Here is a 14,017-nt window from a genome sequence, read left to right as displayed (position 1 = left end):
TGTTCATACTTGTTTTCTCACTCCCTTGTTTGAAGACATACAGGTGGAGCCTGAGCTAGTATTCCACAGGGTAAAACTAATGTTAACACTGTTTCTCACTCTATTTTTTCGCACTCTATTTTATAAAGACATACAAATGGAACCTGAGCTATGAGCCCAGAGAGTAAAATTAGCACTGATACCATTTCTCACTCTCTTCTGTGATGACATATGAATAGAACCTGAGCTATTAGGCCAAAGACCACGATGGCAAAGGAACTGGGCGCATGGAAATCAGTAAGTAAGGGGGGGAGGGGGGGGAAAGGAACAAAATCAAAATCTCATCTTCACATAAATACCAGGCTGGATTTTGGCGAGCGCACGCGTGTGTGTGAGGTCTCCACTACGTGAACCATTCCAGAGTTGCTGCGTGAGAGCATGTGCTTGTGTTCTGCCCAGTGTGGTAGCGAGGCACAGAGAAAGATGGGCTAGGTTAACTTAAAGTCTCTTTGGCCTGACCATAGAAACTCTCACTTCAATGATAAAATAGAGAGCAAACGCTCATTATAAATGTTTGCATGCATTTCCAGGTGCTTGTTCTTATGAAGTTCTCATTTTTAGGGATAACCACCCCCGAACACTTATTATCTTAAAAAGTGCCACAGGGAGGGGACATTGCAATATCCCATGTGTGTCTCCCTGAGAAAGTCTGAATCACGTTGACTGCGTATTTTCCAAATGCACTCAAAAATAAGTTTTGATTCTTTCTGGTAAGAAAGCAATGCATGCCTGATGAAGACAAATGATAGGAAACTTGCTTAATTAAAAGTGAGACGAGCCAGTCAGGGTGCAGTGTAGCAACGATGAAACATGCAACTTACCTCTAGTTCCTAAATGCTTCCCATCCCGCACCCCTCACTATCATGATCCCAATTCTACGTTGCAAATCTGGCTAGACCTGAGGATGTACACTGGTACAGATAGGAACCGGAAACACAGGGAATCCAGGGAGGATGATCTCTTCAGGACCAGTGGTGAGAGTGGTGACACACAGGGAGGGTGGAAGGAGGGTGGGATGGAAAGGGGGAACCGATCACAAGGGTCTACATATAACCTCTTCCCTGGCGGACAGACAACAGAAAAATAGGTGAAGGGAGACGTCGGACAGTGAAAGATGTGACGAAATAATAATTTATAAATTATCCAGGGTTCATGAGGGAGGGTAGAGCGGGAAGGGAAGGGGGAAAATGAGGAGCTGATGCCAAGGGCTTAAGTGGAGAGCAAATGTTTTGAGAATGATGAGGGCAACAAATGTACAAGAGTGCTTTACACAATCGATGTACGTATGGGTTGTGATGAGAGTTGTATGAGCCCCCAATAAAATGATATTTAAAATCAATCAATCAGTAAAAGGGACGGGAGGACAAAATAAGTCCAGAGGATTTGCCACTCCACCTGCTTGCCCAACTCTCAACATTTCCTCATGATCATATGTGTGTATGAACTTCAAGGAGTTTGTTCAATTTTCAAGATTCGTTAGAATCTCACTCCAATCCCTCTATCCTCTCTTCTTTGACCTGCCCCAACTGCCACCACCTTGGCATTTTCTTTGGCCACTAGCACGTGACACAGAACAGTGTCCAAACCAATGCTAAACGATTCCCAAATTGTCAGAGAGTGGTAGTTTCAGAAAGATACAAGCAGATCAGTTCGACCTGGTCCAAATCGACACCTGGTATAATAATGCTCAAGTACACAATAAAGCCAATATACATACTCATAGTTTTCTAAGGATCATCCAGAAACAAAATGCCCAATAACTGATGCAATGGTTTTTCGGGGAAGTGCCGGGTGGGGTGGGGAGTCTGCGGGGGATTTGGCGGGAAGACAGTGAACGTGGGAGTGCGGAGGGGGCCCTAGGACGGATTGTGATGATGTATATACAACTCTTTCTAACAGCGCTTTAAACACGGAAGTGTGTTATAAATGAGTACTATCTCAAGAAAACTATAAAAATAATGTAAATAAATAAACCCTACTTGACTCATGGTTACCGGGGTGAAGAAGGAGGTTTTAGGGGGCATTGAGTTTATATGAATGGTGGTGGAATAATTTGAAAGAGGACATCAATAATGGTTGGACAACAGGATGTGTTTATACAATCAGTGGCACTGAAATTCACATGTACAAGTTCTGGGATTGGAGACGGTTTTGTCATCTATATATTTGTCACAGTTAGACAAAAGTTACATGAAAAACAATGAGTACACGAAAAAAGAAGATGTTCTAGAATTGAATGTGGGGTTAAGCATACCACTCGTCATAACATGAGAGAATTATCGAATAGTATGACACGTTAATAGAACTGTTAAATAGAATGTCAAATGAACAGATGTAGCATCCATATTTCTACCCAAATAAAATGATCATTAATTTTCCACCATTGTTTTTAGGTAGAGATAAAAATCCCTAATCAAAATATACCTTCAAGATATCTTACGGATAACAATGACTTACATGATGGGACCTCAAACAGTTTCGGGGGGGGGGGGCGGGAATCTGTTTTCTTTTCATTCCGTTTTCTCCAAATTTTCCTAAGATACCTGGTGTATGGACATTGGCTCAGAAGGCATGTTCAGATAATCCTATAACCAGGTTGTTGATTAACATATATACCTGGAAAGGGCCGCAGAGGAACAGAGATGGTGTTCTCTATGAAAAATAGAAATTTTCTTAAAATAATCCCCAACAGAAGCAAGACCCATAACCAGAAATTCATTCATTTTCGCTGCTTCTTCCCCAACCACTTTCCCACTCCAACCCCAACCAGTTCCAAGGTATCACACTGGACGGCTTCAGGAATTTAAGGCCACTCACATGGAGTTGTTACTGAACATGTTTTTAAAAAGACAGATTTTACATGAAGATAGTAGGACAGTTCATGGCACTCCTCTGTCATAAAACTACTCTGGCTATTTGAGCAGCTGGCTGACACCAGAGGAATGTTGAGGTTGCCTCATATATAATTAAAAGAAAAGGTTGACCCTTGTTCCTTGTGGTATTGAATACATAGTAGTAAAATTGGGGGATATTCGAGGTCTCCACGGAAACTACACTGGAATTTTCTAAAACACAGTACCCATTTTGGCAGAGGAACTTGTAGTGCACCGCATGAAAATGAAAAGTAGCGTAAACATTTATGAAAGCATTTGTTGCACCTTTGAGTTCTGAAAGGAACGTAAAGGTTTAGCCTCCTTTTGAATCTTCCCCTCTTTGCTCTGTGTCCACTAAGAGAATCCAATTGAAATTCTTAAAGGCTGCCCAGGCGCCTGGCACAGGTGTCAGGCTATTTTAGGATACAGGAACCAGGGATGGAAGGGAATAACTAACTGGTGACTCAGCTGCTTCCAGCTCTACTCAGGGGGAGCTGACAGTCAGTCTCTCAAGTATCAGGGGCAAACGGACAAGCTTCTGTAATACAATAGCCAATTCCCCCAAGCATACCCATACATAGGGCGTGTGCACACGCACGCACGCACGCACACACACACACACACACACACAGAGCCACGTTGATGACAGGCCTGTTTTAGGTACAGGTGTGCCTCCCTTCCATCACACACACACTGCTGCTAGCTGTTTCTACATCTGTCCTTTAAATAGCATGCTCCAGTTGCCATAGAAACCAGATGTCAGCATAACAATCCGTTTTTCATGAGCTTTCCACAAACACCTGGAAGCAGCCTTCATCCTCAGGGTCTATCCAAGGAGTAAAGCAGTGAGGACAATGCTAGACAGAGGTTGCACCAACAATCGGCACACAAACAAACAGAAAACACCATTGGAGTTCAAACTGGTGGGCTACTGTGGGAGAAAACTCTCCCTGCCATCAAGTCAAATCTGCCCCACGGGGACCCTATAGGTCAGGGTAGAACTACCCTTGGGGGTTTCTGATCCTGTAATGCTGTGGGAGTAGACAGCCTCATCTTCCTCCAGCACAGCAGCCGGTGGTTTCCAACTGCTGACCTTGGGGTTAGCAGTCCAACCCCTAACCACTACACTGCCAAACACTGATGATTCGCATGGGCTCAGGGTATTGGTACCTATTTGGACAGTGTTTGTGAAGATGGTAGCATGGACAGACTATTCCTGAACAGCACAACTGACTTCCTGTTTCTGGGCAAGATGGTCTAGAGTCTAGGCTTTTTGTGGCGTCTTGAAATTATCCATGGACGCTCTTGTCCTTTCCCCTCGGCTGTCCACACGGACAACTAAGTGCCCTGGGAAAGATGCAAACAGCAACTGGGAAATGACTGTGAAGGTGGAAAGAAGGCGGAGAGGCTAGGGAAGCTCAGGATGTTAGCTAGGGCAATGCTCACAGCCTCCTCTCTCTTCCTTGAGCTTCTGCCTATTCAGGACTTGGTGCTCTGGAGATGCCTACAACCTGGCAGCTCCGACAGGCACGGAAGATGAACAGCAGTGAAGGAGAAACTGTTCAGAAGCTCAAGGAAGGAGCACCCCACAAGGGGTTCGTGTGGAGGTCCAACCCTGCCCAGCCCAGCCTCTGGAGCAGGGGTGGATTGCTCCCCTGCATTCGTGCAATCAGTGGGCCTGGCTGGGAGCGTCAGCTGCACTCCACGCATGGAGCAGCAGGGAGCTGGCTTACTGCGGCGTCAGCAACCAAGGCCCTGTGCTCCCTGAACCTCACGCTCAAAGGCAGCTGCACATAGTTGCCACCCATGGTGATCTAGCTAGACACTGTACAGAACGTGAAGTGCTTAGCCAACCAGAATCTCACTGATCAAGATCTCTGAATACAGAATTGCCATTGGAACCCCACAGCCCCAAAGAGGTCAAGGAGCCCGGTGTTGAGCTAAACTTGGGTGACTGACTCTTAAGGCAAAAGAGTGGCAGAGGGTGATGAGTCTCCTACATAAGAGTCAAATGCTGAGCACGACATTTGTGGAAGTAACTCCTCGTACCCCAGCCCTCCAAAAACCACTTGAGGAATAAGTGACTAACTGCTCCACGGGTGTTTTCCTACAAGTGTGGGAAAAGGTGATCAACATTCTGTCCCATTCACTTGCGGAGATTCCCTGTCCCTTGACCCTGAGACCTGAACACTTTCATGGATGTTGTGCTCATCCGTAGGTGACTTTGAGGGAGTCAAGGGTGAGTTTGATCAACAAAAAAAAGTGTAAGTGCATGGATCTGTCTGATGATGACCATCCCCACTTATCTCCCCAAAATTGAGAGGTGCCAGCAGGCTCTATGATATATGGTGACTTGGATGAGAGACACAGCTCGGATAAGACCAACCCCACTTCCTATTTCCTTGCCTAGAAGAGACCCCTGGAGAGGTCTCCTCTAAAACAAATAGGAGCCACCTCCGGAGACCCAGGATATGTGCCAGGGTGGTTAGAAATAGACCTGTGTGGAAGCCCTTAAGGACGGCTGTGGACATGCTCCTTTGTTAATGAGGGGGGAAAGGGCGCTCACAATCAAGATCTGCTTTCAAGCCTTTGTACTTGACTGGAGGAGATAAATATTGGTGTCGTTGGGTTATATTGAGGTGATTTTGTATTTGTAGTGACCCCATGTGACTTTTCATTCACATTTGCTTCACTGTTGTACAGCAGGGCTCCAAAAGAAATGATAACAGTAATTTTTAGTCTTCTAACCTGCAAGTGAACCTTACGGTAATAAATATTGGGAAGCTACACTCTGATATTTTTTTTCCAATTCCATCTTCTAATAGTTGCTGTATTGATAGTCTTTGGTTTGATTTCACCTTCTGGCAACCACATGTGACCCAGAACTGCTCCTGTACAATGCAAGCAGATTGCCTGGCCCTTCTACCCTTGGAATGCTGAGAGTGTTTTTGTTTTATTTGTTAGTTTTATTTAGGGACATGACGTACATCGGGAAAAGTATGTAAAACACAGTTTATAGCTTCGTTCATTTTAAGAAAATAAATAGCCAGGCCACCTCCATCTGGGTCAAGAAACCGAAAATGGACAGTATCCCCAAAGCCCCACGTGTGCCCCCTGCCCACTTTTACATAGTCTTTTCTCTGCCTCTTCCCCATCCTCTGCTTCCCTTTCTGTCCTATTCCCCTCTGCTTTTTCACCTTCAAAATCTGCTTTTTTTTCTTTTTTAGTGGAGAAATCCATTTTTCCTGATTCCCAACCCCTTTATAATACTGGTCTCACATCAGTATTTGCCTTAATGGGATAGACTTACTCTGCTGAGCATAATGTCCTCCGGATTTGTCCATGTCATGACACGTTTGAAAGCCCCATCAATGTTTAAGCACCGAGCTTTTTGTCAGCAGTCCACTGTTGTGCTATCAGGGCTCCTTCTTTCTTCAACCCTGCAGGGGAAAAGCTCAGTTGGATTAGTTCTCTCCCAACAGATAACATCTCTGAAGATGCTGCCCAACAAGATCCAGACACAGAAGTAGACAAGCTTTTATTTATGTTGTCTATACCCCCATCTTTTCATTTCCAAACCATTAGGCTGGCAGGACTTCGCCATTGGAAACAAATACATTCCTGGTGAGGTATTTCATAAAATTGAAGAGTCAAAATTTCCTTATTTAAATAAAGGCAGTTCCATTACTTTGTAAAAACAACACAAAATCCATTTTTTATATGCTGGCACCTTTCTTTCTGAATTTTGAAAAGGTACTCGCAATACTCTGAGATTTGATTGGGTTGATATGGCATTTTAGAAAAATTTAAGGCTTGCATCTGTTCATTTTCTCTCTTTTATCATTCACCAGTCTCTCAAGTCTTTCTTCCATGATATCGCTCCTTACCATTTTAAGAATAAATTCTAGTATTTAAAATAATATTTTCTTTTCAGTACAAGTCAACAATTCATATATGGAATTTCATACCTGGCCTATACTTGTATAATTTCCTTTTATTAATAATGTTTTAAATTTTACAGAATTATCAATAGAATTATTATATGCACCAGGGAAATTCTTGATAATGTTCCCTAACATAAAATGACAATTATATCTCTCTGGCGAATCACAGACATATATAAACCATAGATATGTGTATTCAGGCTCTCACTCAATTCTACCTGCAATCTAAGAACAATTAGTTCTTATGCGTACGCCCTGCTTGATGCTCACCTTAATGAAGAGATCACTTAAGATATGTGTGCTATAACCACGTGTTTCGAAGAAAATAGATGGTACGCCATTATCAGAAAGAATAGCATCTGTGGTCTTGAAAGCTTGTCTTCAAACCACCAATCACCTAAGGGAGGATTAACTAAGACAATAAGGTAGAACCACCCCAGCCTGTGTGATACAAGGTATGCCAATAATATTATCCAGGTCTGAGGGAGAGTATGGAATCAGAGATTAAACTGTGAACACTGGTTTGCTGAAAACTATGGAGGACAGTGGTGGCCCAAAATCTATGTGTAGGGTCCACACATAGATTAATTATGTTTCTGGTTAATCCCCTCTAATCATTAAGCAGCCTTGCTGGGAGACAGAAACCATTGCAAATTCATTGATGGAAGTATAGTTGGGTTAAAATGTCATATAATGTGATCTCCATTTTGACCCATTTAAAAGTAGTTTCAGTTTAAAAAAATGGCAAAGGTAACTACAGGAGTATTAAGCCTCTGGTGAATCCACTCTGACTGTAGACCAGGGATAGAAATAGTCTTGTTATCATGCAAAGTACACTAGAATGTGAATTATTTCAAATGCAGTTATGTTAGAATTTAAACCTTTATCACCTGATTGCCCCTTTGACCCATTTTAAATTTTTTCCAATTTTTCATATTTTCTAATTTAAGTTTGATTAAGGTTTTCCTCTGTAATTGCTTTGCTCTTCTGTTGTATTTTGTATGTTTATTTCTATATGAAATTCAGTATAGACAAATCTACAGAGATAGGACTTGGATTAATGGGTTCTTGGAGGTATAGCAGAGGCTGTTAGAAAATGATCTGAAACTGCTTGCAGTAATGATAGTCTCAATCTTCTTGATACTAGTACATTGAAAGTTTATTATATACTAATTGTATGCCAATGAGCTTTTTGAAAAGTAAATGTGTTAAGTATTATTTACCGAAATAAATAATAAATAAATTTCTTATTAATAATGATGAAATTGACCATAGATTTCTGAATGAGAAGGAAAATTTAAGATTTGGCTTGAGTTTTGATGATTTAGTGCATAGCCAGAGATGAATCGCACCAAATTCACACCTCTGTTGTATTTCTTTTTCCAATTGAAACACATTTTGTTGAAACAGAATAAAATTTTACAAATAAATTTTCAAAAACTAGTCCACAGGACAAAATATCTTGAGCTTTTTAAAGTGACATTGAAAACAAATAAAAATTATATTTTCCTATCCAGATGGCAAAAGAATAGTGAGCAGTTTTGCAGTCAATAAAAGTATTGACACATATGTGGAGAAATGGGAAATCTCATGAGATGCTCATAAATTAGTTTGGTAAGCCAGGAGAGCAATACTCAGTATTTGGTCAAGCTGAGGATATGACCACATCCCATAACTCAGCAGTGTCACTTTCAAGGTTAGGTTCTCAAAAAGCCCTTATGCATGAGGACTCATATCAGGGAGTTTCAAAAGTTCGTGGGGAAAGTGGAATTAAGAGACTGGAATTTTCCCATGCACTATTTGAAGCTCCCTCATATTACCAGAATAGTGGAGTGCAGCAATTAACTGTTCAGCTGCCAAATGAAAAAGATTAGCGATTTGAACCCACCACCCACTCCATAGGCTAGCGATGAGACAGCTGTAGTCTGTTCTGCAGGATCAAAGCGAATCCACTCAGTGGCAGTGGCTTGCATGATTCAACAGCCAGATTCTGCTGTTGAATTTTCTGAATGGGAGTTATTGTAAAGATTTTAGAGTTTGGAGATGATCTGACACTCTTGAAGGTACTTTGGTGGCGTGCTCCTATTCGAGTAAGAAGTAGAGAGGTCTCTGCAACCTCTGTCTCTTCTGCATACTTGTCTCATGATAGTTCCACTTTTAATTCGAAAACACAAAGCAAAATAATGGACAGAAAAAATATAATGGCTCGAGTTCATAGATGAGCATCAGAAATAAAGAACAATGAGCATCATACATAAAGGACAATATGTGTGTCAGTCTCTGTTCTGTAATTATTGGTAGGGTGAGTTTCAGCATAATATTTGAAATCATTTTTCTAATTTATTTCCTAGAAAAACAAAAAGATTTCACCATTTCTGCTCCATGTGTGATTTAAAAGGCACACGTACACACACAATGTTTTCCATCTGAATATATAAGATGAATGTGACAAAGAATTTCAGTCATATCCTAATAGATGTGGAGATACACAAAATCTCTCCCTATATTAGAGTTTGGTATGCAAAAGTTGTCCCATAATTTTTAATGTAATGTGATTGATTACTGAGCTAGTTATTCAATGTGGAATAAAATTTTTCCATGATTCTCAAGGAGAAGAAAAGGGGAAATCAGCATTCTGTAGTTTCCTATGGGTACTGGAGCAAATGACTTTAAATTTAGTGTCTTAAAACAACACAAATCAGAGGACACCAGATGCCATCCTAGTGACAGATTTCACCCATCTACAAATAAGTTCTGAGAAAACAAGTGAATGAGATACAATTATCTTGTACTCTAGCCAAAAAATGAAAGGATAGAAAATGCGATTAAAGAGCCCCCTGGAACAGTAAAGGGAATGACAATATTGAGCAAGGGAGAGACAGACAGGTGCCCAACACACGGAAGCCACCTTGAGCCACAGAAGGCAGTAGGCACAAGGGAGGAGAAAACCACTTTGGGGAATCCCCAACAAGGCAGAACTCCACTGTAACCAAATCCAGGGAAAAGCAAGGTGAGCAGAACCTAAGCTGGTTTTAAGAGTGGTGAGTGAAGCAAAGTCAGGGAGAACTCAGGTGGCAGGGGGGGGGGGTGTGATTGCACACTAGGGAAGGAGCCAGTAAATGGGGAAATGACTACTCATTAAGATTGAGCCCTAGTCATCTCAGTTAAGGGCCCAAGCAGGCAGAAGGTCTGAAGGGTGGCAGCTGGAGATGCTGGACTCTGGGCAACATCCATGCCCTTAATGGAGTTGGGGCAGGAAACATATGCATGCATAGTATCAGAGGTGTCCTGACTCCCTACATGTGAACATTAAGTAGAGAAGGACCTTCTCTTGTCTTCCCCTCCACACCTTCCCAGTGACCAGGGTTGAATCTCTCCTGCATTCATATCCTGTGGGCTGGAGATACAGCCCTGTCAACCTCATCTGCATGGCTCATTCTGACTACCTGCTCTCCCAGGGACACCTGCTGCACTCTACCCCAAGTGGACCATGTCACATGTCCGTAGATCATGTGCTGTGTCCCTGGTGCCCATAAGGTACAGAGTACAATCTAATTAACCATGCCTCATACACTTGCACCCACTAGTTCTGGTGAAAGGGCACATGGGCAAATAACCTAGAGGCCATATGCCACGTTCACACTCAGGGGCATACAGGTATGTGGACTGTGTGTTTACACCTGCCACATCTATAGGCAGGGCACATGCATGTGCAGACTGTGTACCTTCTCCTGCTACCGCTTATCGATTTATTCCTTTGCAGGACACATTACCTCCTTTTCCCTACAGACTTGGGGCACATGCTCCTGAAATTTTGTGTCAGTCACTTGCTGCCATGACAGCCTCTCGTGGATGCCCCCAAAGACAGAGTGCCATGTGCACACCAAATTTCAGGTAAGTGAAACCAATGCCACACCACTTTTGTCCCACCCTTCTCTTTCCTCCTTTGCTGTTTTTCTACTTCTACATTTTAAATTTTTCATTTGTCCCCATTCCTCTATTATTTTTCCATTCTAATGTTCATTCCCCCTGTAACAGGTAAGCATTGTTTCTGCACTAGGAAGCCACACCTGAACTGTAGTGCTCCAGCCAATGGATTAGTCCAGCTTTTCTTTGACACCACTGGATCAATGACCAATGGTGTCTAATAATACCTGCTCTCCCTGTCTGCAGTTTCTGATCCTGACCAGCAAAGAGTGGCTGACCATCCCCTTTCTCACACCAGGAGACAGATGGGGAGCACCCTAGTGCTCTCAAACTAGCAAGTAAAATCACACAATATCCCTGCCAGCCCAGACATACCGAAATATAGCAAAACCAAAATCTGCTGCACAAGACCTCTTTAAAATGTTGAAGAGCGTGGATATCATTCTGCAGACTAGGGAGTGCACAACCGAAGCCATGACATTTTCAGTTGCCTCACGTGCATGTAAAAGTTGAATACTGAATAAGAAAGTCCGAAGAAGTATCAATTCATTAGAATTATGGTGCTGGCATAAAAAGAAGTATTATGAATTGTCAAAAGAATCAACAGATCTTTCTTGGAAGAAGTACAGCTAGAATGCTCCTCAGATGCGAGGATGGTGACACTTTGTCTCATGTACTTTGGACATGTTTCCTCAAGAGACCAGTCCCTAGAGAAGAACATCGTGCTTAGTTGAGTTTAGGGGCTGCAAATTAGATGAAGCCTAATGAAGAGATGGATTGTTACAGTGGCTTCCACAGTAGACTCAAACATAACTACATTTGTGAAGATGGCAAAGGGCCGGACATTGTCTCGTTCTGTTGTACATAAGGGTTGTTTGGGTTGGAGCTGAGTTGAGGGCACCTAATATTAGCTAACAACCAACCATTTTACTCATCTGTTAGTTTTTTGTACTGTGTTAAGTTGCATGTTGCTGTGATGGTGGAAAAGCTATGCCATCAGTATTTCAAATACCATCAGGTTAAATCATGGGTGACAAGCTTTCAGCAGAGCTTCTAGCCAACAACTGACTAGGAAGAAGAAAGTGGTAGTCTACTATTGAAAAAATTAGCCACTGGAAGTCTTATGAATGACAATAAAACATTGTCTGATATAGTTATGGGAGATGAGCTCCTCGGGCTAGAAGGCTCTCAAAATACAACTGAAGAAGAGCTACCTTCTGAAAGTAGAGGAGACCTCAATGACATGGATAAAGAAAAAAAAATACAGGATCTTCATTTGCTCATGGGTTAAAACTCAAAATAAAAACGGCAGTAAATATACACTAATAAGTAGAATGTGGAATGTAGGAAGTATGGATCTAGGAAAATGAAAGATCATCAAAATAGAAATGGAATGCATAAAGACCAATATCCTAGGCATTAGTTAGTTGAAATGGAATGGTATTGTCCATTTGGAATCAGACAACCACAGTGTTTATTAGAGTGAGAATGGCAAATTCCAGAGTTATGGTGCCTCATTCACTATCAAAAAGAACATTACACGACCTATCTTGAAATACAATGCTGACTGTGATAAAATGATATCTATGTACCTAGAAGGAAAACCACTTAATATAACTACTATTCACATTTATATACCCACAACTAAAGTCAGTGATTTACACATTGAAGACGTATATGCCCTTCTTCAGTATGAAATTCTTTAAACACACAATCAAAATCCGTTGACAACTATTGTTTATTGGAATATAAAAGTTAGAAACAAAGAGGATCCTATCCCAAATTATGAAATATAACCTCAGGGAGAGAAACTAAGCAGGAAATCCTATTACAGAAATTTGCAAACCAAATGACTTCTTCATTGCAATGTTTTTGTCAACAACATATAGTCATTGTGGACCTAACAAGATGGAATACAGAAATCAAATAGAGTATGAGTGTGGGAAGAGACAATGGAGTAGCTCAATATCATCAGCCAAAACAAGGTCAGGGGCTGACTGTAGAATTGATGATAAGTTGCTCAGTTCAGGTTGAAGCCAAAGAGAAAACAAATCCAGAAAATCCCAAGTACAAATTTGCGTACATCCCACCAGAATTTAAAGACTATTTCAAGAACAGATCTGTTATATTGAACCCTAACTATTGAAGGCCAGATAAATTGTGTGAGAACATCACACAGGTAGAAATCAAAGTGTCATAAAAAGACAGCAAAAAGAAAATGAGCGTAAGAAGATACCGTGAAACTTCCTCTTGAGTCTTGAGTAGCTATAGCAAATATATCAAATGATGATACTTTAAAATGATCAGAACATTTTAAAAATCAGCTCAAGAAGACTTCCAGCATCAAAAGAAGATGGAAGTAATACACAGCCACTGTATCAGAATGAATGGATCAATATTGAACCATTTCAAATGTTAGCATTTGATCAAGGACCCATGGTACTGAAGCTGCACTAGTGAACAACAAAGCTCTAGGAATTAATGGAATATCAATTGAAATGTTTCAAAACCTGATATAGCACTGGAAGAGCTACTTTACGTCCAGAAATTTGAAAGATAGCTCTCTGGCGAAATGGAAAGGATTAATATTTTGGGCCATCCTAAAGAAAGTATCCTGACATTAATGAACAGTATCATTAATATCACATGTAAGTAAAACTTTACTGAAGATAATTCAAAAAAAGCTACAGCTATTTGGGCAAGGAGCTGCCAGAAATTCAAGCCAAATTTAGAATAGAATGTGCAGTGTGGGCTATCATTGCTCAAGTCAGTTGGCTCATGGCTGAAAGGAGAAAATTTAGGGGGAAAAGGATGTTTATGTTTTATTGAATATAAAAAGACATCTAACTGTGTGGAACATTACCAACTATGGCTAAAAAGGAATTTTAGTGAATAGGAATTCCAGAATACTTCATTGTGTGTGTTCTTGTGGAAACTACATAGGGATACTGCTTAGGAAAGTACAAGGTCAGGGGAAAAGAAGAATGTCCACAAAGAGATGGACTGACATAGCACAAACAGCAATGGGTTCAAACATAACAGTTATGAAGAGCACCATTTGACCTGTTGTACATAGGACAATTATGAGTAGAAGCAGACTTGATAGCATCTAAAAACAGTAACAACCAACATAAAAAAGAAGACAATTACATAGATGTAATAAACACAAGAGCAACAACCATCATAAAGACCAAAAGAAAATCTGATAACAAAATGAACTGAGCATAAAAATTA

This window comes from Tenrec ecaudatus, chromosome X, assembly GCF_050624435.1.
Source record: "Tenrec ecaudatus isolate mTenEca1 chromosome X, mTenEca1.hap1, whole genome shotgun sequence".
NCBI classification, from domain to species: domain Eukaryota; kingdom Metazoa; phylum Chordata; class Mammalia; order Afrosoricida; family Tenrecidae; genus Tenrec; species Tenrec ecaudatus.
The sequence above is the reverse complement of the archived record's forward strand: the minus strand, read 5'-3'. Positions refer to the sequence as shown.